Here is a 23175-nt window from a genome sequence, read left to right as displayed (position 1 = left end):
AAACATAACAGAAAGCTATTAGAATTGAGCAATTGTGATATTATCGTACTCATAAATAGGGATAACGTTTACCCGTAAGGAAATGTAGCAAACTCAAATGAGTTCAAAGTACAAAGAGCGGAGAACTACAACGAAAGGTTTTTTAATCGACAGATACCTGTTTTGAAGTTTTACCAGTTACCAGTGTTCTTCACTAAACATCTAACTAGAGATTTAGAGTCGAGATAGATTCAAAGAACCTAGGTGGGATTATTATTGAACAGAAATTGATGAATATGTAGGTAGAATCAAAAAGTGTATTTAGTTTATATCAGAAATATTTAAAGATAACGTTTAGTCGTAAGTACCTGTAGCCATTTCAATTAAGTATAAAGTACATAGGATGGAAAACTATCACGAAAGATTTTTTAATCATCAGATACCTATTATGTTAATGTTTTACCAGTTACCAATGTTCTTAACAAAATAGCTAGCTAGAGATTTATGGTTGACATATGTTTATAAAATGCAGGATAATTCATTATTAAAGATATGTTGATAAATTTGTAGGATGAATTAAAAAGTTAATCTAGTTTATTTTCAACAAAACAGAAAGCTAATAAAATTTAGCAATTATAATATTATCGTACTCATAAATAGGGATAACGTATAGTCGTAAGGAAATGTAGCAAACTCAAATGAGTTCAAAATGCATAGAGCGGAGAATTACAACGAAAGGTTTTTTAATCGTAAGATATCTGTTTTAGGGTTTTACCAGTTACCAACGATATTTACTAAACAGCTAGCTTGAGATTAATGGTTGACATATGTTTATAAAATGCAGGAGAATTTATTATTAAAGAGATATTGATGAATTTGTAGGGTGAATTAAAAAGTTACTCTAGTTTATTTTCAACAAAACAGAAAGCTAATAAAATTTAGCAATTATAATATTATCGTACTCATAAATAGGGATAACGTATAGTCGTAAGGAAATGTAGCAAACTCAAATGAGTTCAAAATGCATAGAGCGGAGAACTACAACGAAAGGTTTATAATCGTCAGATACCTGTTTTAAGGTCTTACAGTTACTAGTGTTCTTAACAAGACAGCTAGCTAGAGATTAATGGTTGACATATGTTTATAAAATGCAGGAGAATTTATTATTAAAGAGATATTGATGAATTTGTAGGGTGAATTAAAAGTTAATCTAGTTTATTTTGAACATAACAGAAAGCTATAACAATAAAGCAGTCATATTATTTTCGTACTCATAAATAGAGACAACGTTTAGTCGTAAGGAAATGTAGCAAACTCAAATGAGTTCAAAATGCATAGAGCGGAGAACTACAACGAAAGGTTTTCAATTATCAAATACCTATTATGTTAATGTTTTACCAGTTACCAATGTTCTTAACAAAACAGCTAGCTAGATATTAATGGTTGACATATGTTTATAAAATGCAGGAGAATTTATTATTAAAGAGATATTGATGAATTTTTAGGGCGAATTAAAAAGTAAGTCTAGTTTATTTTCAACATAACAGAAAGCTCTTAGAATTTAGCAATTATATTATCGTACTCATAAATAGGGATAACGTTTATTCGTAAGGAAATGTAGCAAACTCAAATGAGTTCAAATTATACAGAGCGGAGAACTACAACGAAAGGTTATTAATCGTCAGATACCTGTTTTAAGGTCTTACAGTTACTAGTGTTCTTAACAAGACAGCTAGCTAGAGATTAATGGTTGACATATGTTTATAAAATGCAGGAGAATTTATTATTAAAGAGATATTGATGAATTTGTAGGGTGAATTAAAAAGTTAATCTAGTTTATTTTCAACAAAACAGAAAGCTCTTAGAATTTAGCAATTATATTATCGTACTCATAAATAGGGATAACGTTTATTCGTAAGGAAATGTAGCAAACTCAAATGAGTTCAAAATGCATAGAGCGGAGAATTACAACGAAAGGTTTTTTAATCGTAAGATATCTGTTTTAGGGTTTTACCAGTTACCAATGTTCTTAACAAAACAGCTAGCTAGAGATTAATGGTTGACATATGTTTATAAAATGCAGGAGAATTTATTATTAAAGAGATATTGATGAATTTGTAGGGTGAATTAAAAAGTTACTCTAGTTTATTTTCAACAAAACTGAAAGCTCATAGCAATTATAATATTATCGTACTCATAAATCGGAATAACGTATAGTCGTAAGGAGCTGTAGCCATTTCAAGTGAGTAGAAAGTACACAGAACGGAAAACTATAACGAAAGATTTTTTAAACGTCAGATATGTTTTTTTAAGGTTTTACCGGTTACTAAAGTTCTTCACTAAACATCTAACTAGAGATTTATGGTCGACATAGATTCAGATAACCTAGGTGAAATTATTATTGAGGAGAAATTGATGAATATGTAGACAGAATCAAAAAGTGAATCTAGTTTATTTTAAACATAACAGAAAGCTATTAGAATTGAGCAATTGTGATATTATCCTACTCATAAATAGGGATAACGTTTACCCGTAAGGAAATGTAGCAAACTCAAATGAGTTCAAAGTATAAAGAGCGGAGAACTACAACGAAAGGTTTTTTAATCGACAGATACCTGTTTTAAAGTTTTACCAGTTACCAGTGTTCTTCACTAAACATCTAACTAGAGATTTAGGGTCGAGATAGATTCAAAGAACCTAGGTGGGATTATTATTGAACAAATTGATGAATATGTAGGTAGAATCAAAAAGTGTATTTAGTTTATATCAGAAATATTTAAAGATAACGTTTAGTCGTAAGTACCTGTAGCCATTTCAATTAAGTATAAAGTACATAGGATGGAAAACTATCACGAAAGATTTTTTAATCATCAGATACCTATTATGTTAATGTTTTACCAGTTACCAATGTTCTTAACAAAATAGCTAGCTAGAGATTTATGGTTGACATATGTTTATAAAATGCAGGAGAATTTAATATTAAAGCGATATTGATGAATTTGTAGGATGAATTAAAAAGTTAATCTAGTTTATTTTCAACAAAACAGAAAGCTCATAAAATTTAGGAATTATAATATTATCGTACTCAAAAATAGATATAACGTTTACTCGTAAGGAAATGTAGCAAACTCAAATGAGTTCAAAATGCATAGAGCGGAGAACTACAACGAAAGGTTTTCAATTATCAAATACCTATTATGTTAATATTGTACCAGTTACCAATGTTCTTAAGAAAACAGCTAGCTAGAGATTAATGGTTGACATATGTTTATAAAATGAAGAATAATTAATTATTAAAGAGATATTGATGAATTTGTAGTAAAAAGTAAATCAAGTTTATTTTCAACATAACAAAAAGTTCTTAGAATTTAGGAAATATAATATTATCGTACTCATAAATAGGGACAACGTTTACTCGTAAGAAAATGTAGCAAACTCAAATGAGTTCAAAATGCATAGAGCGGAGAACTACAACGAAAGGTTTTTATCGTCAGATACCTGTTTTAAGGTCTTACAGCTACTAGTGTTCTTTACTAAACAACTAGCTAGAGGTTTATGGTTGACATGTGTTTAAAAATTGCAGGAGAATTTATTATTAAAGAGATATTGATGAATTTGTAGGGTGAATTAAAAAGTGAATCTAGTTTATTTTGAACATAAGAGAAAGCTATTACAATAAAGCAGTCATATTATTTTTTTTTTGGTCCTCGCTGTTGGAGACCTCTCGTTCCCTTATCTCGTGTGGGGCAGGGACTTTTCATTTCTAGTAATTTATTCATATTTTTTATTATTATCATTTTTCTCTTTTATGTATCATCTTATCTGTCGTACTGTTTCTGTCACGTTGACAATTGTCCCAGTCTTTCTCTTTCATTTCAATAGCCATACATCCATCCTCAGCAGTCATATTATTTTCGTAATCAAAAATAGAGACAACGTTTAGTCGTAAGGAGCTTTAGCCATTTCAAGTGAGTAGAAAGTACATAGAACGGAAAACTAGAACGAAAGATTTTTTAAACGTCAGATATCTGTTTTGTTAAGGTTTTACCAGTTACTAAAGTTCTTCACTAAACATCTAACTAGAGATTTATGGTCGACATAGATTCAGATAACCTAGGTGAAATTATTATTGAGGAGAAATTGATGAATATGTAGACAGAATCAAAAAGTGAATCTAGTTTATTTTGAACATAACAGAAAGCTATTACAATAAAGCAGTCATATTATTATCGTACTCATAAATAGGGATAACGTTTAGTCGTAAGGAAATGTAGCAAATTCAAATGAGTTCAAAGTACAAAGAGCGGAGAACTACAACGAAAAGTTTGGTTATCGTCAGATACCTGTTTTGTTAAGGTTTTACCACAGTTACTTAAGTTCTTCACTAAACATCTAACTAGAGATTTATGGTCGACATAGATTTAGAGAACTTAGGTGAAATTATTATTAAAGAGAAATTGACGAATTCGCAGATAGATTGAAAAAGTTAATCTAGTTTATTTTGAACATAATCCATAGCTATTATAATAAAGCAGTCGTTATTTTCGTACGCCCAAATAAAGTTAGTTAGTCCGCCCGTTAGTGGTAATGACCTATAGCATATTCAAATGAGTTTAAATTACATAGAGCGGAGAACTACAACAAAAGGTTTTTATCTTCAGATACCTATTTTGGTTATGTTTTACCAGTTAGTAAATTTTATAACGAAGCAACTAGCTAGAGATTTATGGTCGACATAGATATAGAGAACCTAGGTGAATTAAATTAGTAAAAAGGAATTGATGAATTTGTAGGTAGAATCAAAAAGTGAATCTAGGTTATTTAAACATAACAAAAAGTTGATAGAATTGAGCAATCATATTATTTTCGTACTTCCCTATTGAGATAACAGTCGTAAGGAGCTGTAGCCAATTCAAATTAGTAAAAAGTATATAAAAAATGCTCATTTGCAGAATATTTGATATTAATATTCCTTAATCTTAAGGTAGTAAATATATTAATTAACTGCCCTTCTAGTATACAGAGTTTAACAAATAGATTATTTTCACGTACCTAAGTTAATTGAGGTTAAAACTACTCTAGTTTTTTTTTTTTTCAAATACTCTATTTGTATTGTGGTCTTGCTATTTACTAATTTATTTACATTAGATTCACTAGTTTTAATTGAATTAAATGTATAAGTTAGATCGAACGGAATATGAAAATGATTAACGACACAAAAAGCTAATTTTTTTATAGCCAAGTCAATTGATTGCCAATTTTTTCATAGCTTTATGTACTCAAATTGGAACAGCAGGTTTGTCATTTGCTATTTCTCCTATTATTATTCAATGTTTTCTAAAGATTTATTGTTCGTATTAGGTAGATTGTTAGTATCACCAAATTAATCGGATATGTATTTTACAGATTCCATTGCGATATTCAAGATTCCTTTTAAACTGTTCTTTTTAGTAATGAAAATTCACTTTTTTATCGACTATTTTTATACAATAAATTCTATTAATAATAATTATTTCAAATTTCATTACTCGAATTATTTACGACCATAGATATCCGTTTATTTTTAATTAATGATAAGTCATCAGATATTTAGGTGGAATCGCAAACTGTTTCTTTTAACATACCGCACAAAAATTTATTAACATTATAAAGCAAATAGCTAATTCACTTATTCAAAAAAAAGCGAGTGGTCATGAAGAAAAAATATTGTTTTTCCTTCAGATTCTTATTTTTAGTACAGAAGTTTGTTTCGACGGTAACTATTTTATAGGATTTTAAATATTTACTGTTATTTTGGATTTAAAATTACATTAAATAGTAAATTGAATTTATTGATGAAGCAATTTTTTTTAAGTATCGTTTTTTTAATTTATTCATATTTTCAATAAGCATATTTGTGAACAAGTTTTGCTTTATCCTGTTAGTTACATTATTTTATAATAAGAAGGAAAAATTGGTAAATCTGTATGAAAGTGTCTACAATCGGATTATGGTATCAAATATAAAATAATAATCTCATAGGAAAAATAATTAAACTCAAAGTTTAAAGCTCAGGCATTGTTGATGTGAAAGGAGAGTTTTTGTGAAAACTATACAGGACGGAGCTATAAATGCTGATTGGAATACTAGAAACAATTATCGCATAAGTAATAGGATACTGTAAAAACCTTTACAATTTTATATTTGGCTTTATTCCAATACAAACACAAATTTTCTTTTTCAACATACAACTAATTACAATCACTTATCTATGTAAAGATGTGTCAATCGCAGGTTCGAATGATTAATGCATCTGAACCGGCGGAAGGAACCCAACGGGGTTACAAACTTTTTTAGGAGAATTGAAAATTACATACTTTATAAACCTGGCCTGAAGGCGAACACAATATTCCCAAGGTCTGTTATCTTTTAACTTACAATGCATACTTAGTATCTCTCAGCATACAGATATTCTTTGACATTTTTTTAACTTCTTTTTTCTTCTTCTAACAATCTTGAACTTACTGATCCCATTGTCAAAGCATATGTATTACCTATAAAATGATTAACTTATTAGAACTCAATAATATCAACAATAAAAACAATTGTCAATAATATTTACACATTTTTTGTGACCCTTCATTAAGCAAATACAACGCTTTTCTTTAGGTGTCAGTTTACTATAAATGATATATTTAAAGGTTTGTTTATTAACAACATTTATTTTTTGGGTTTTATAAATTCTCATGAAAAATACAATACCACCGAACTGAAAACAGTATTCGTACAAAATAATATGCTCTCAAAAGGTTACAATGTGTAAATCATTTTTAATCTGTAAATAGAATATAACGTGGTCTCGCATAATGTTAGAAATTGCTTCAGTTATATACAACTTATTTAGAGGTTATATATCCTGTTTCCATTTTGGGTTAATTCGTGATTTTTGTCATTTATTTATGTTAGATATGGAGAACGGGCTTACGCGAATACTTTCAATAGACAGTCAATTCATTTTATTCTTTCGGATTTGCGGATTTCGCGTCGAAACTAAAATGGTTTTTAAAATCGCCTTCCTTTGAATCTCAACGTCTTTCAGGCACTGTAAATAAATGCTTTTGCATTAGTCATAGGTTTAATGTACTTCTTAACATCACTTTGGTTCCCGTAATATCGTCATAATATCGTAGTGTCCGAGGTTTTTATGGCCATAAATTGTTTATTTACCTAAAATTATTTAAATTTATTAGTTAGTTGACATTATCATTAGTGTTTATTAAAATTTAATGACGTGTTTCTCTCACAATAACTTAATAATTTATGTATAATAATTAAATAGTACTATAGTGACTTATTATGTGTAACTGCGTAAGTTGCTGGTGTATTATTTTGTGTAAAGTACCAGATAGACAATATAAAATAGTAATAGTCGAAAAACAATAATTACTGTACAATGCAATATGTCACACGCACACTTTTTTTCACTTAACAAACATTGCTCCTGTAGTGACTCCTTTTTTCAATCCCTTTAACCATTTATAATGAGGTTACAATGACATATATGACTTATGTCAATGTTTAATTTAGGTCTTCAAAGAAAACGTTCCGAATAACCAAAATTACCGAAAACTGTACATGAGCTGATCGTATTTTATCTTCAACTTTATAATATATTCTTTAGGAGAGGTTAAAACGTGTTCAAGAAAAAAAAATATTATTTCCTACTCAATAATTAGCAACTAAATGTTATACAATACTTAAGGTTTCGTATTTACAAAAATAGGGCGGTTTAATTAAAAATACTTAAGACGTTTATGAATAAAATGCCTGCACATAAATAAATTGAAATTTCCTTCATTTCAGTTAAACAATTACGTTTGTTTAGATGGTTGCGAGCCGTAAAAGATTCAACAATGGAGTAGAATTAGCGTGTAAAACTTGGAATTTCTTATTTTATTGCTATTAAATGCAAAGGTAAAAAAAATATAATTAATATTTATTGTTTGAATACATTTTGGTTCGAAATATTACTTTTCTTTATTTTCAACCCTTTATTCCGTAGCTTGTAAGTTTTTTAAATTACGCTGTTTTACAATAGATGTAGTACGTAATTCGCTGTAGATGGCGGTATATACACTATTTTTACATTTTTAATGTATTATTAAGCATTGAATGAAAGTTATTAATCAAATTTATTAATGTTTCCTGTTCACCGTTTTACTTACAAAAATGATACAAACTTTTTTGATCGCAGGATTTGGTGTTTAAATGCACAATAAACTTGTTTCGGCACAAATGAGTATTTTATGCCGCTTATTCATATGCATCTTTTAACGAAACTCTAAGTTCGGGGAAAATATATAGATGACGCTGATTGCAATTTGTACTAGAAAATTAGATTGAGATATCGTGTCTTTATGGAATAAAAACAAAGAATTTGTTACGATAAAAATGATAACGTATATCGGAGAGCCTAACTATATATCAAGAAAGTACAATAATAAATTTTAAATTGAAGCTTTAATATGCAGCAGATGTAAGAAGAAATTTGATGATTTAAATATAATGCAAGTTTAAAATTTTGATAGTATTGTTTTAATATCATACATAATGATACATCACTTCTGATAACGATCTTTTGCAGGTTTTTTTTATGATTAAACCATATTACAATAATTACTCGTAATTATATTTTAGTATGACAAAAGTTAATATCCAATGCGTCCTGTAGTCAATTTTGACTTATAATAGGCGTGAAAGTTAAGAAATTAAACTGAGAACTGTAAAAAATTATGAAACGATGAATATCAAACAATAATTCGTGTAAACATACAGAATGTTAAAAAAAACATACATTAATGTAACAATGTACATATACAGAATTATGAATATATTTAGAATGAAAAATTACATATCGAAAATATCTTTTGGAATTATATACAAACAAATAATTGAACAGGTTTGGGAATGTAAACTGAATATATAATAAAAAGTCTTTAAAATTAAAACCCAAACGCTCATTTGTAAAACTGTATTCGAGAAAACAAGATGTTATACAATATGATTTAAGATCTCTTAAATATATATTTTATTTGCAATGTATTAGTCCGCATATTAAAATCATGTTATTCAATGTTTAAATAGTATTATACTTGTTTACTGGAATTAAAATCATGGAAGGTTAACTAATTATATTATTCAGAAAATGTTAATTATTCTAATCTTGAAGTTAAAATTTCAGAACTCTGAAAATACTAGGTTTGATCAGAATTATATAAACATACATTAAATAGTTTTTATATACATACGGGAAATATTATAATTCGTATTTTAAAAATGAGAAGGCATTAAAAAGATAGAAATGTTGTTTTAAATTTAAAAATACGGAGGAATTGTATTAAATATTGTTTAGGCACAAAGATTTGTGTTGATATTGTTTAAAATAGAGACTACACATGCAAAAATTTCGCACGGGTATAAAGAGCATCGGCTTTAAACTGGTCAGTAAAGTCAGGTATGTACGGCTTGCCCAAAGGCTGTGGGGATTTTTTTTATTTATCTCATTGTTTATAACTTAGGAAAGACATGATTTGGATCTAAGAGTGCTATGAGTGGCATCAGACTCGCAAGCAGAGAAATGTGATGGGCGTCAAGTATCCTAACATATTACTAGTTGACTTCGGAGATTTTTTTTATCCTCCCATTCCTTATGAGTGATAGATGATATTTAAATCTAAGAGAAGAGTGTTACAGGTATTATCAGTATCGCGATGTACAACTGGGTAATTTATGGGGATTTTTTTTACTTCTCAGAGAAGATTGTCTAAGTTTCAAGAGCGCGAAGTTGTCTAGAATGCAAATTTAGGGGCTACTAATTTTATATAGTAATATTTTATGTAACTGCTACCAGGATATTCAAAATGAGTTGCTTTATTTTAAATGCGTGGCTGCACAAAAATCTCATGTTATTTACATTACATGTATTATTAATTAGATTTGACATAGTCCTCTGATGTTTTATATACTGATTTAAAAATAATTACAACGTTAAATGTTGTAGTGAACGAAAATTTATAGTGCAGGTTACGGCAACATGTTGGCAGATAGAGACAGCTGATTGTGCTCCACAGCGCAACCAACATGTTGTTAAGTTTGCTATAGTTGCACATAAACGTTGTTCAGTGGTTGTGAAGCGATATTTGCGAAGGGTGTTAGTGAGCCATCTGACGACGTGGTGCTTAGTTTGTACAATCGTAACTTTATATTTAGGTTAGGTCAAAATTGTGCTTAAGATTATAGTTGCAGGATTCGCCAGCCAGCCTGATAAAGGTGCGGTGTATTCAACGCGGCGTTTAGTTGGTATCGTTGCAATATTATCTCGTATATAGCTTATGAAATTAATTGCTTACAATTATTGTGTGTGTAAAGTATAACAAAATAAGGAATAATTAGTTTGCGCTATGGACCCTGAGAGAAAACTAACACCTGTAAAACTGCTTTGAACAGGCTTTTGTTTAATAGTTTTTATTTAATTAAACACTGTTGCCTGTTCTTTGATATCATAACATTTTGCTTAGCAAGCAACTCATTATAGACGCCAAAATGAGCAAGATTATTGCAGTATTATCCTGTTTTAAAATTTACTGAACTACTATACTGGAAGAATTAATTGGATTTCATCTACAGAGGTAAGGTTGTGATCGGAAATGACGAAGATAAAGATAATAAATGATACTAAAACCAAAATGCGTTACTACTCTGTATTTGAAATGACAATTTAATTTCAATTGGTTTTACAAAAAATATTGCGCTAAGTTTTAATTAGATTTTTTTTCAAATAATACTTTTAGGATTCGTTATCTTAGATTTAAAAGGTCACCTCCAACAGTCTTCACTTCAGCATTCAACAGTCTCCAACAATCTGCCATGTTACGAATAAATTTCGTGTGGAATCTTTTTGGATGAACGAGATATTTTAATTTTCGATCTGTAAGGTATAGTTACTTATAATTTATTTTAGGCTTATAATTTTTCATACGCAGGAACTTCGGTTTAAAAATACAGTTTGTATAATAAGTCAATTTTAAATATTTAGTCTTTTCCAATAAGCCACACGAAATATTTGTCAAATAAATATTAAAAACATTTCAAGCTATGGTTACCTAATTGTTACATTTATTTACGTAATATTTTTCTTAATAATAAATTGTTTAATTTCAGCTTAGTAGCACATACAAATTTATATTTTTCGCGCTAGTCTTGACTTAATTATGATAGATATTTAAGTATTATATATTTATTTCAAATGTGTTGTACAAATTGAGATAAATATACAATAATGAATGTATCAAACTGCTTTATGTATGTTTATTGAACGCGATGTCAATAAATATCCTAATTAGGAGCAATCGATCTCTACATGCATTTTTTTCAGATTTACGTGACGAAATTAATAGCACGAACAAGTTTTTATTTTTATGTGTCGCGGGATTATGAATTTTCGCAATTTCGAACAAAATGTATTCGCGAACCGTAAGACATGCCTCAGAGTATTTCACCGACGGAGAAATCATAAATAAAATTTTTGCAGGTATTTTATAGCTAATTATGCAGCCTCTTCTGCGTGGTTTTCGACTGTACCGGGAAATCGATAGAAATATTTATTCATCTATTAAAATATATACGTATTTTTTATATTTATTTTTATTTAATAAAATAATTGAAAAATTATTTACAGAACGCGGTGAACGATTAGTTAAGTATAAATAACAATTAGATCTCTTTCAGGTTCAATTTATTTTTTGCAGAAGGATATCGCGACTCAAGGTATTAATAACTGAAATTTTCCAAAAATTTACAGATCATTCCGAACCGTACCCATTACCTATTGACTGCGTTAACTAAATCACAGTTTGCAAATTTATTACGGCAATGTATGCATGAATACATAAGTTAAGTAGTTATATCGAAAGCTCGCACACCAGCTGGGGTTTACTGATAGAGGCACTACTGAAGTATCTCATTCTGGAGACGTAGTTGAAATGCAAGTCGTTATCTTTCTAAATTATAAACACACCTTAACAAAATTTAATTGTTTAAGATTGTATATTTCTTGTCAAAACTCAATGCAATCATAAGCAACCTTTTGATGTAAATACTTGGTATAACAGACATGTTACGTACAGCAAGCAATAACCCTTTTGTCGCAAAACTTTGTACATTAACAAGGAACCTTTTGCATTCATCGGAACTCAGTAACTCTACCTAAACCTCATCCTCATGCTTGACCTTTCGCGATTATCACATTGTGCATTGTGTTATAACCTAGAGGATGCTAGCTACTTGTAACTTGAAACACATGTTTGTTTCCGATGTGCTTGTTGGGAATGGATATGTTGCCGGCATAATGTTTAGTTTCATAGGCGGAAATATACATTTTATTTTGTATGTCTTGAGCATTGCGTTTGCTCTTTTTCTTTATTCATTCTAGGTTAGGCTTTTGGTATTGAGTTGTGCTTCAGATGTCCTAACGATTGCACTCAGCACGAAGCTAACGTTTATTTGAAACGGAGGTGTTTGGGGAGATGGTACATTACTGCACAAGAATCACAATTTTTGAAAACGTTACTTTGGTATGAGCTAAATTAGAGAACATCGAGATTTTAAATATTTAACACGAATATTTTAGTCGGCATTTGTGAAGGCGGAGTTCACATTCACGATATTCACGGACCACTCCAGTTATTCCACGCTATAATAAAGTATGTTTTACGTAAGTAGCAACATTTGCCATGTTTAACATTTAACACTTTTTTTACTTTTATTATACAATAATATTTATTCGTATTTTTTAATGTTTAACTGCAATGTTTTACGTTGATATAATATCGTCTTTTTTGAATCTCAATATTGCTTATATTAGCTTCGAAAATTTATGGAAAAATTTAAGCAAAGATTATAGTTGTTAGGCAAAAAATAACATTCTTTTCAGTTTTCGCTTATGAAATCGACGCATCAAGTTTATTTAAGTTAGCGGACACAATACTTCCACTTCACCCACTACATCTATAGAAAAGATTTAAATATAATGAACACAGAAAGGAGTCTCTGGCCTAATGACCTTTACAATTTAATGGTCTAGTCAATTTTTTAAATGGGAATCGTTGATTACAATTTTAATATCTTACATGAGATGTAAAATAATACGTTTTATACGGAAAGTATGGAAAATAGTAGAAACAAAATCAAATGTAATTAAATCGGAACTGAAATGCTTCCTTTAGAAATTAATTACCGCCGTGAGAGCAAAAAAGAAGTCTTCGTAAGTAATAGCAAGGTGCAGCTTTAGTGTCTTTGGTTTGTGGATTTGTTGAGATAACGGTGTTTGGTGTTAATTAGTAATTAATAGTTAGAATTAATATTTATTTTTCAGTATGAAAATAATGGAATCCTTTCTAGGCAGCTTTTATTTTCTGTAAACATGTTTACGTGTGATTGAGAAGTGCTACCCTCAAAAGTTAAATTTCTATTTAAATGTTGTGATGACAAGTGAACGTAGTCTTTGCTTATATAAAGTTGTCTTTGTCCAATCTGAAGAAAAGTTTGAAGTGTGCATAAGTTCTATAGATTAGTGAATATAAAATGCGTTAAAATATGAGTGCATATATGTTGTTGTTGCCGTGAGATGTTGTTTTTCGTTTAATGAAAAAGTTTTTTTTCCGTACAGAATCTTCATTTAAAATAAATAAATCCTTGATAAGGTGTTAAATTTTCATAGCATGATTTCATACACCCTTTGTGTAAGTGTGGCACGACTAACGGAGTTGGATAGAAACATATTTTTGCGCTAATAATTCCAAGTTTTGGATAAGGATATGTATAGAGCAAGATATAAACGCAGGATTGAATTTATTTAGCTGCATTGTGCCTCACCTAGTCTTTTTGGAATTAAAAAGCATCAAGTCGCTTGTGCAAACCTAATGTGTAATATATTTCTTAACGTACACAGCACTATTTGCTACCTAGATTGTGGATGTTTTAATCTAGTGATGCGATGCCGTAATTATTTTAATGCTCTCAGGTATTGGTGGTAGTGTTTTCTCTTGTTGTTCTTCTGAAAATTACTATCGTGAATTTATATTTTAACACATATATAACCTGTATGTATTGTTTAAATTTTAAAACTTCCTTGTTATGCTTCACTTAGGTGTCTGTTTTTAAACGCTTTATAATTTATTTTTTTCTACTGGCTTGAGGAATAGAGAAATTGTAAGCGAAGCAAAGAAAATATTAGAAACCATATCAGAACTTGCACTAGCGCTATATCGAAGTATCGAGGTCACTGTCATTATGTTATATAAATGAAAATAACAAAACAGTATCATGATTATATTGTCAACATAATTTATTACAAGTTTAAAATAAGAAGACTACTGAGATGGCTGAGAAGTTCTATTTTCGAAAAAGCAATTTACTTCAGTCTGTGAGGATTAAAAAAAACATCAAATCTATAAACAACAAACGTGTCAACATTATAAACACATGACGACTTACCCTGAATATTCATTAAAGAAGTAAGTTAATGTGCATACATACATTTACATAAGCTCAATGATACATGTCCCGTTGTTTTGAGCTTATGAAATGTGATATAATCATTTAAATTGAATTTCAGATAGTTTTTCTGAGTTTTGATCACAGTTCAGAATATCCAGCGCCAAGATGTAATGCATCACTTTTAGCGATCTCCGTGATGTCAACCTTATTTATTATCCAGAACGTGAATTATTTTATAATTAATAACACTTCTATAAAATAGAAAACGCTCGAAAACCATTACAAATGTGCAGTATAGACACACTTATGACATGGTAGGTGTTACAAAAACGTATTTCTGTTATTCTACGTATGATGTTTTTACCGTGTTTTAGTATAATTAGACTTAAGATTAAAAAGACCTAGACCACAAGAAGAGTAGGTAGTGGAAAAAAACTTTATTTTTGCACTATTTATTACGCTGTAATTATATATATTTGGACCTAGGGCGTAACTATTCTTAGTTCAAACAGTAATAAACAAATTGCAGTACGTCAACCACAACCGGGCGATGACCTAAAGGTTAAGGTAATTAAGTTATTTTTAAGCTGTGTTTATTTATAATACATTTATTTAGTTAATAGATTTAATTTATTAGTATAACATGTAATTAAAATGAATATATATTATAGGAAGTGTAATCAATGATGATCATTCTTGCTTTTAAGATTTTAGAAGAAAGAATGATATTATTTTATATAAAGAAGCTGACATTTAAACAGCTTCCAATATGAAGTTTATAAATACAAAAACATAAAAAAATCAACATCTATTTAAAAATTCACCAAATTAAAAAAAAATCTTTTTCGCTTCTTGGTATTCGTGTAAAAAGCGACCGATAAAATTAAAACGAAACAAGAGTTTTCAAAAATGTTATCTTTAAATTATTGAAAGTTTAAAAATAATTATATAAAAATTTAGTTACTCTAAAAACAACAGAAAATCTAATTTTGTTTCCTTCGTTATTGAGTCCACTTTATGACAGCTTTACACATATTGTTAATAAAAAGTCCTCCTAAATTTTAAATAAAATAATGCATTTTTGTAATTTTAATTTTTAGAGAAAACTCTACCGCATATGACATTTAAATTTAGGTTTGTTTAAATTTAAAAAATTTTACTTTGTTTAAAAATGTTATAAGGAGAAACTAACAATTATAATAACGAAAATATGTTTAAAAATATTAATAACTGTTCTCAATAGTTTTACGTATAAGAAATATGTAATATGAAAAAAATTTAAAATGTTTATGCCAAAATCACAGAATTTAAAAATAATTTTTACTATTAAAAATAATTGTCATTGTATTATGTTTAATCTGAAAAACTACACATTTACAGTTTACAATTACACTTAAATAAACAGACAACAAGAAATCACTCATCGCCTGCTGAGTTTCTTGCCGGTTCTTCTCAGCGGGTGTAGGAATAGGGAACCGGTTTTGCCTAAAAATACAAAAACCGATAAATAATAATAATTTGACAAATAAACAACCTTTCTTTTAAATCTATTTGTTGTTTTATTTCTATCAACCCAAATAATGTCTAATGTAACGATCTGTTGAAATATCTTAATTAAAAGTTTTAAAGTTGTTATATTAGACATTGTTTTATAACCTCTCCCAAGAAATTCTAAATATGGACATTTCAAAATATAGTTTTTTGATGTAAGTTGACAATCTTTACTGAGAACAAAGACATGCCTAAAATATGCATGTATATTATATGTACAATTGAGGTGCAGTATGTATGTGGATAATTCAACAAAAATCAAAAATTTTAAAATGACTTCTATTAAAATATATTGTTTGCAAACTAATATCTGTTGGGTGCAAAAGTATAACTTGAAATTATTTTTTTAATCAAATAATAAATCATCAATAAGATTGACTCGACAGTCGTTTCGAATCGTAAAAAGTAAAAGTAATATGTTAAAAATAATGAGTTACTGAAAGTAAAATAATTTTGCGTTACAGAAATTTTAAGATTTGATGTCACTAACTTTCAGCGACTGCCGAATTAATCTGAAATTCATTTATTGGAATAACAAACGCAAGCTGCATTGGAAATTGTATTTCTCAATAAAAACCAAAACAATTTGAAACTTAAGGCGTGACCATGGGAAATATTATATTTTTTATATTTGGAGATAGAATGTTGATCATGTTATATGGTCCTTTAGAACAAAAAATGCGATTGTTCCCAAAAATAGCACAGTACATATATTAATTTGTAAATGATATGGTACTGACCAAAAAAATTAATAAATCGAGAACTTTGGAGGGCGTACTGTCTGGCGAGCAGGAACGTAAGTATTAGTAAGTATGAAGAGCGCTCTTAAGTAATATTTAACAAGAGGTAATAACTTAAAAAATATATATCTTTGGCCTTTAAGGCATATTTTAAATGACCAAATGGAAAGTGTAGATTATAATCTTGTTTTCAATAATACATAAGAGATGAGTAAAAAAAAAATACTGAGCTTTACGAGTCGAAGTTGGTCTTGGATTCTATCTAGATCTCGATGATGATCAGTAGTAACTAAATCTGTAAATTGAATGTTAACTTTAACCTAGGATAAAAGACTGGCTTACTAGCTGAGGTAAAAATCTGACATCTGTATAAGGAATGGTGATCGAAGAGAATTCGCAACGATAGTTTAACTAATATAACATATTGAGATGGTTGATCTAACAGTGTTTACCAAAACGGAGCCCACGCCCCACAGAGGGAGCAATTTCATGTTAAGGGGTACAATTCCAAAGTAGATTACACGAATTTAACCCATTTGCTTTAAAATAAAAATTATGTATATTACGCCCTTATTTTATACAGACTAAGTTGGAGCATGGCACAAAAAAGGTAGGCAAATACTGATCTAAAATTTGTAATTCATTTTCTGGAATAAATCTTTATCTTGTTAGATTCCAACTTGGGCAAATATTTTGAAAATAATTGGTCACGACTATTATTTTTCAGATTCAATCTTTATCTATGTAGTAATTAAAAATGAATTGTATAAGGTGCTAAACGAATACTTGGCTCAACCAATGGGGCACCACAACTCTGATGATTTTTGATAGAATGTTGTGTATTTCTGGGCTTTCTTTCTTCACTTTTTCCATCATTAACGCTTCCCAAAGTGGTCATAGTGTTATTATCAATGCAATTGAAACTGCCATGTTAAGGTCCGACCGATATTCTTGTGGCGAAATGCTGATAACTGATATCGACGACTGGGCAGCCCAATTTGAAGTCTCCTCTCTGGAGCAACTGTGGAGCGGCCCGCCTAAGAGATCTAAGAGTGGGCGCCTCCTAATTCGGCAAAAATAATCTGTAACAGCAAGAGCCGAAGCACAGACGGGAGCCATCGAGCTTCGCAACTTTAAAATTATTTAGGGCTAAGCGCTCTCGTCCTGCCGCCTGTTACCTGCAAATATTACTTGGGCAACAGGGGTAATATCTGATACAAAAAGGCTCAAACAAATCGGCAAATTTAATGTAAATTCATATAAAATGATAAAGGAAGGTTCATATGAAGAGAATAAATCGCAAATAACATCCTCAGATTAAATGGAAACATCAAGCTGTCAGATGATAAACGTAGATCAAAACCAAAAACAGCATGTTAATGTAATCAATGCAAAAACCATTACGATCAAAATATCTACTTTATTATTTAAGTCTTAGTGTGCGACACAGAAAACTTATTATTGTAACTAATCGTATAAGTTAAGTTTGTTGTGTACGAAGAAAGTTATTAAATAAAATCATAATTTTTTTGATTTGTTTTATTTATTATCCTATAATAAAATTAATTAAACACTTGTAGAATTATCATAAATATAGTCTTAAGACGCCCACTACTGGACGTAGGCCTCTGCGAGAGATTTCCAATTATAAGCCGTTTACATCCAGCGTCTGCAACGACCTTAAAACCGACGCTTGCAGGTCCTTGGTCTCCGTCGCTACTCCTTAAGGCCCCAGAGGCGATTTCTGCTCCGCGCTATGTGGTCTACGAATCTCTATTCCTGATTCGATCTCCATAGAGAAATTCCGAGTCTAGCCTTCTCCATGATTCGTTGAGCGACTGTGAACTAATAACAATTACATAGCTTTAGTGAACAAAACAATTTGTAAAGAAAACGAACATTACACATACTGTAATTTCTTTAAAAATCGAAGTATTGCCTCGATTAACGATAGCCATTTAACGTAACGGCACCAGTAGTTGACCACTTAAGAGCGCTGCTAAAATGTTTTTTTGATGGACCACATACATTCAAATTTTAGAATATCAGTGGGTGCTTAAAGGAAATTCTTATACCCTTTAGATTAAGTTTTACTAAGAAGTCTTTCAATTAAACAAATCGTAAACACTTAAATTTTTATTTGATTCATATTAAGTGTTTGCTTCAGTAGTTGACCAATCAAAATCTGAAAAATTAAATTAAATTAGTAATTGACCGTATTTAGCATCAGTAGTTGACCATATGAATAAAAACCTACTTTTATGGTAAATAAGACCACACATATGTCAAAACTTTAATTTTCACATAGAAAAAATATAATATTCAGTCACGAAATCAAAAAACGTGCCTCACAGTTGAACCCTGTCAAAAACAACTATCGGCTCCTGCTACACACAATGCGCTTTAGTTCTGAGCTTTCCGCAGTTGTAAATAGATGAGAGCAGCTACTTATAAATTAATTTTTTAATTAGATACGATAAACACAACGCTTATTATTTAAAATTTCATACAAGACGGTCAACTACTAGTACATGGTCAACTACTAGTGCCCTTACCTTAGTTACAAGACCAACATACGAGTATATCATAAAGAATAACGCCTTAATTCTCGGTAAGAGTTCAAATTTAATTATTTAACATTATACCACTGCACGAAAGACCGAGATTAACATTAGTTCGTAAACAAGTATAAAGACAAACTTTATAGGTACTCCAATACGCACAGAGCAAATGAATTAAATACGATCAATGTCCTTCAGACCCAGATGTAGAAGCACCATGTAACATACTGGTACCCGACTAGAGTTGGCGTGTTTCTGAACTCAATTGACTTTTCTACGCACCCTATTAATTACCGTGTACTAATTAATATAACATCAAAGTGCGCGTTTCGTCCCGGCGCCAATTCTTCAAGATTAACTAGGAGAGAAGGATTCCCAAACAGGTGACCTTGACGTGATCCGAACACGCAATCTCCGGAATTGAATTCAATCTGAATTTGGAAATGCTACAATTCTTGTGCTTGGATATACAGAGAAAACTTCTCGTCATTAATAATGTTCATGATTATTGAGTACACGATAAAAGTTAAATAAAATAAAAATAAATTTATTCATAGTTGCACCATTGTTGACAAAAATGAAAATGTCACTTGATCAATATCTTACATATATACGTTGTGTATTAAAAAATGAAGCTTGTTTTTTACTAAATAATGCTTAATCTTTAAGCAACAGTTGCATGATGATGTGCCAGAATCTGTGCAGCTTGGAAGATTTTATTTTAAGTCTAACATATTCCACCGAAGAAGACTGCTGACAAAACACATACCCATAAAAATTTCTGTACTTTTACAGAATTGAATGCAGCAGTTAATTGAGCTTGTACTAGAGCATTTTTGGTTTAAAAACCTGTAAAGTTAGTTTAACCGCCATCTAGTGCTTAAACGATAATGTACGAGCACATTTGATCCATACTTATTACACCGAAAGATGGCGCTGAACTCAAAAAGTGTCTTGATCTCTGTTATTTATTATCGCAAATGGAAAATTTGCAGAATGACAATCAGAATAGTCGAAAAAACTATATCAAAGAATAGAATAATACCTGACTGACCTCTTGACTTTATATTTTATTTGGCTTATCTCTCTGGACCTACATCAAAAGGTAAATCCATTTTTCCGATAAATGTGAAATCTTAATCTGCAAAATGTGACTATGGTCGACATTATGTGGAACTTAGTTGACGATTCGGACAAAAAAACTTGTAGGTTTTTTATCAGCAATTGATTTCTTAGAGATAATAGTGTATTACTACAGGTATTCTTTAATACGAAAAATTTTTTTCATATGGTATACTTTTAATATGATTTACTCTATAATTTGAACAAATTTTAATGCCTCTTTATTGATTTTCAAGACAAAAACGTACTAACCAACGTTTTCAATAACTTACCGATTAGTTAATGACTTTCTTAAATTATTTAACCGTTAAAGGTTCAAAAAGTTATCTTACAAAAGTATTCCACAAATTATTATCGTTGATTAAAGACAAAAGTTCTCTGGCGATCAAATGAAAATGTTAAAATACACTAAAGGTTGGGGAATTATTTGTATACCTTTGTGACGAGATAACAATTATTTAATCATAACAATGATAACTCGTGGTTTTACTTGAGCCTGATTAACTACACTCAATTAAGTTTGTCGTAAATTTATACAGGTTTATGGCAACCATAGGCAACATGTACGCCATGATACATAGAATTTTACCTGAGGTTTTTCGGAGATAATTCTTATACAAGAGAGTGATTAGTTACAGGTATAGAAGCTTGTAATGGGTGAAAGTATAGGACATTTGCTGTCGATTAATATTTGGTATTCCAAGAATCAATGGTTTCATAAATAATAAACTATGTAATGATATTGTAGTAAGAAAAAGCATGCTTTTAATTCGAATTACTGCGTATTAAAAATAATTATTGTATTTTATCTGTCCAGTCTATGATTGCGCAGAGAGAACATATTAGTGGCATTCCAATAGTTTCAGAGTAAGCACTTTATACAATAATGATTGGAGACAGCTTGCTGAAAAATAGGCTCTTCGTTCATCCTTTTAAAAGTTTTTACGCCTGTCACCAGTTTAAATTAGTGCGTCGCATATTGATGTATATGCATATTTCATAGAATTTTGTCATAAAATACTGTTGATTATCCTTTTTATAAAAGAATAGTAGTGAGCTAAGACAAAAATTGTTAATATGCTTGTGTCACAGAAATACTGTCGTTTACTGTACGTAATAATAAGAAAATAAGCAGAATGAACTAACCGATAAAGTCATTGGTTTCTATTTGGTAATTTTTGTAATTATAAACGGAATTTCCGTTTGAATTCCTTTTTGATTAAATTTCGGCAATAAATCTATAATATTAAATACATGCCATTTATATGGTACAAGGGTGTTGAATGGCGACTACGGGCCCGTAGACGCGGCGTGGGTAGGCCACTGAGTACCGACGAAATTGTTAAGGTCGAGGGAAGTGTCTGAATGTGACCAGCACTAGAAGCGCTTGCTTTGTAGTGGGCATCTATAGACATGACTAAATAGACTAATACCTCACTTTGCGTCGTGGTTACGTTTCAAAAAAATACGACGCAAATTGAAACGCCGCAAAGTGAATTAAGATTTTCTATAGCAAACCATGTAAAATTTGAAGATAAGTTCCAGGGTTACGAAAATACTTCTCTTTAAAAAGAAAATTGACCAAAGTAAACATTTAATAACAAAAATAATATAATTCTGCCAATAAATGAATTGGAAAAATATTTACTTTTTTTGTAACCTGAAAAACAACACGTAAAAATTAATATAAATTTATTATTCTCATTTAAAAAATCACAACGCACTACATTACAAAACACTGCGTAATTGAAACTGAACTTTAATATTAGCAAAACAAAGTTAAAATAAAACTATTCAAATTGCGTTGATTTTTAGTTAGAAAGGGAATCCCCGGGTTTTGATGGCATGGCGCAATTAGAAACAAAAGTGTTGCCATCTTTTGGAAAAATAATTGAAGGCTCGAACCTAAAACAACGAAACCTCGAAAATCTAACAACGCACAGTGAAAATTAGTATTAATTAAGCAGCGAAGGAACTTCGAATAAAACGAAAAACGAAACGACGCAAAGCGAGGCATATGTGTACTCTTATTACATATATATAATAAGAAATAAAGAAATCCGCAGACCAAGGTCACTGATGTAGCTCTAAAATTGATCGTCGGAAGTGGCAGTAGGCAGGGTGCATCGCTCGTGCAACCGACTACCGTTGCGGCTGAAAGGTCCCCGCATGGCGACCATGAACTGGTTAAGAAAGGGACTAATATATAGCTACTTCAGCTATGCAGCAGTAGTCGTGCAATAAAGTGCACCGCCCGCCAGCCCGCTGATAAATGTGCGTGCGGCAAATAATGCAAAACATAACTATAATACCACGGTTAATTTACTCCACACGCGTTTCACCCCTCCACGGGGCATCCTCAGGAGATGTTACACCGACCAGTGCCAAACACCGAGTGAGCTCACTCATCAGCGGGCGGTGCACTTCATTGCACGACTACTGCTGCATAGCGGAAGTAGCAATATATTAGTCCCTTAGTTAGGATGGACTTCCGCAAGGTAACGCCTGAATATATTAGATACATGAACTGGTTGACGCGGTGTTGTTTGTGCCCCCCACTAGTTGGCATAGTTTGTTGGCATATGGCGAGATCGTGGGAAACTGGATGTGAGCAGCGCAACACTTGTCATTGTGGCGACCATGCTTTGCAGTGTTATATGGTACGTGTTAATTAAACACAAAATATG

At 30.5% G+C, this 23175-nt stretch overlaps 1 long non-coding RNA gene across 2 annotated transcripts in view; it reads left to right on the top strand.

The window, feature by feature from the left end:
- The window catches only part of LOC137931253 (uncharacterized), a 60332-nt gene extending 44813 nt beyond the window's left edge, over nucleotides 1-15519 (top strand). Inside the window, exons 4-5 of one of the 2 annotated variants that reach the window (XR_011108946.1) lie at nucleotides 7822-14531; nucleotides 14633-15519. This is a non-coding gene — a long non-coding RNA (uncharacterized lncRNA). Of the gene's footprint in view, nucleotides 1-7821; nucleotides 14532-14632 lie in introns of those variants that run through there. The other variant, XR_011108945.1, reaches the window with a different exon arrangement.
- Nucleotides 15520-23175: the final 7656 nt, after the last annotated feature.

Source organism: Battus philenor, unplaced genomic scaffold (genome assembly GCF_028537555.1).
Source record: "Battus philenor isolate CCGP_79_NKW_IND1 unplaced genomic scaffold, ilBatPhil1.0.hap1 SCAF_7, whole genome shotgun sequence".
Taxonomy (NCBI): domain Eukaryota; kingdom Metazoa; phylum Arthropoda; class Insecta; order Lepidoptera; family Papilionidae; genus Battus; species Battus philenor.
The sequence above is the reverse complement of the archived record's forward strand: the minus strand, read 5'-3'. Positions and strand labels throughout refer to the sequence as shown.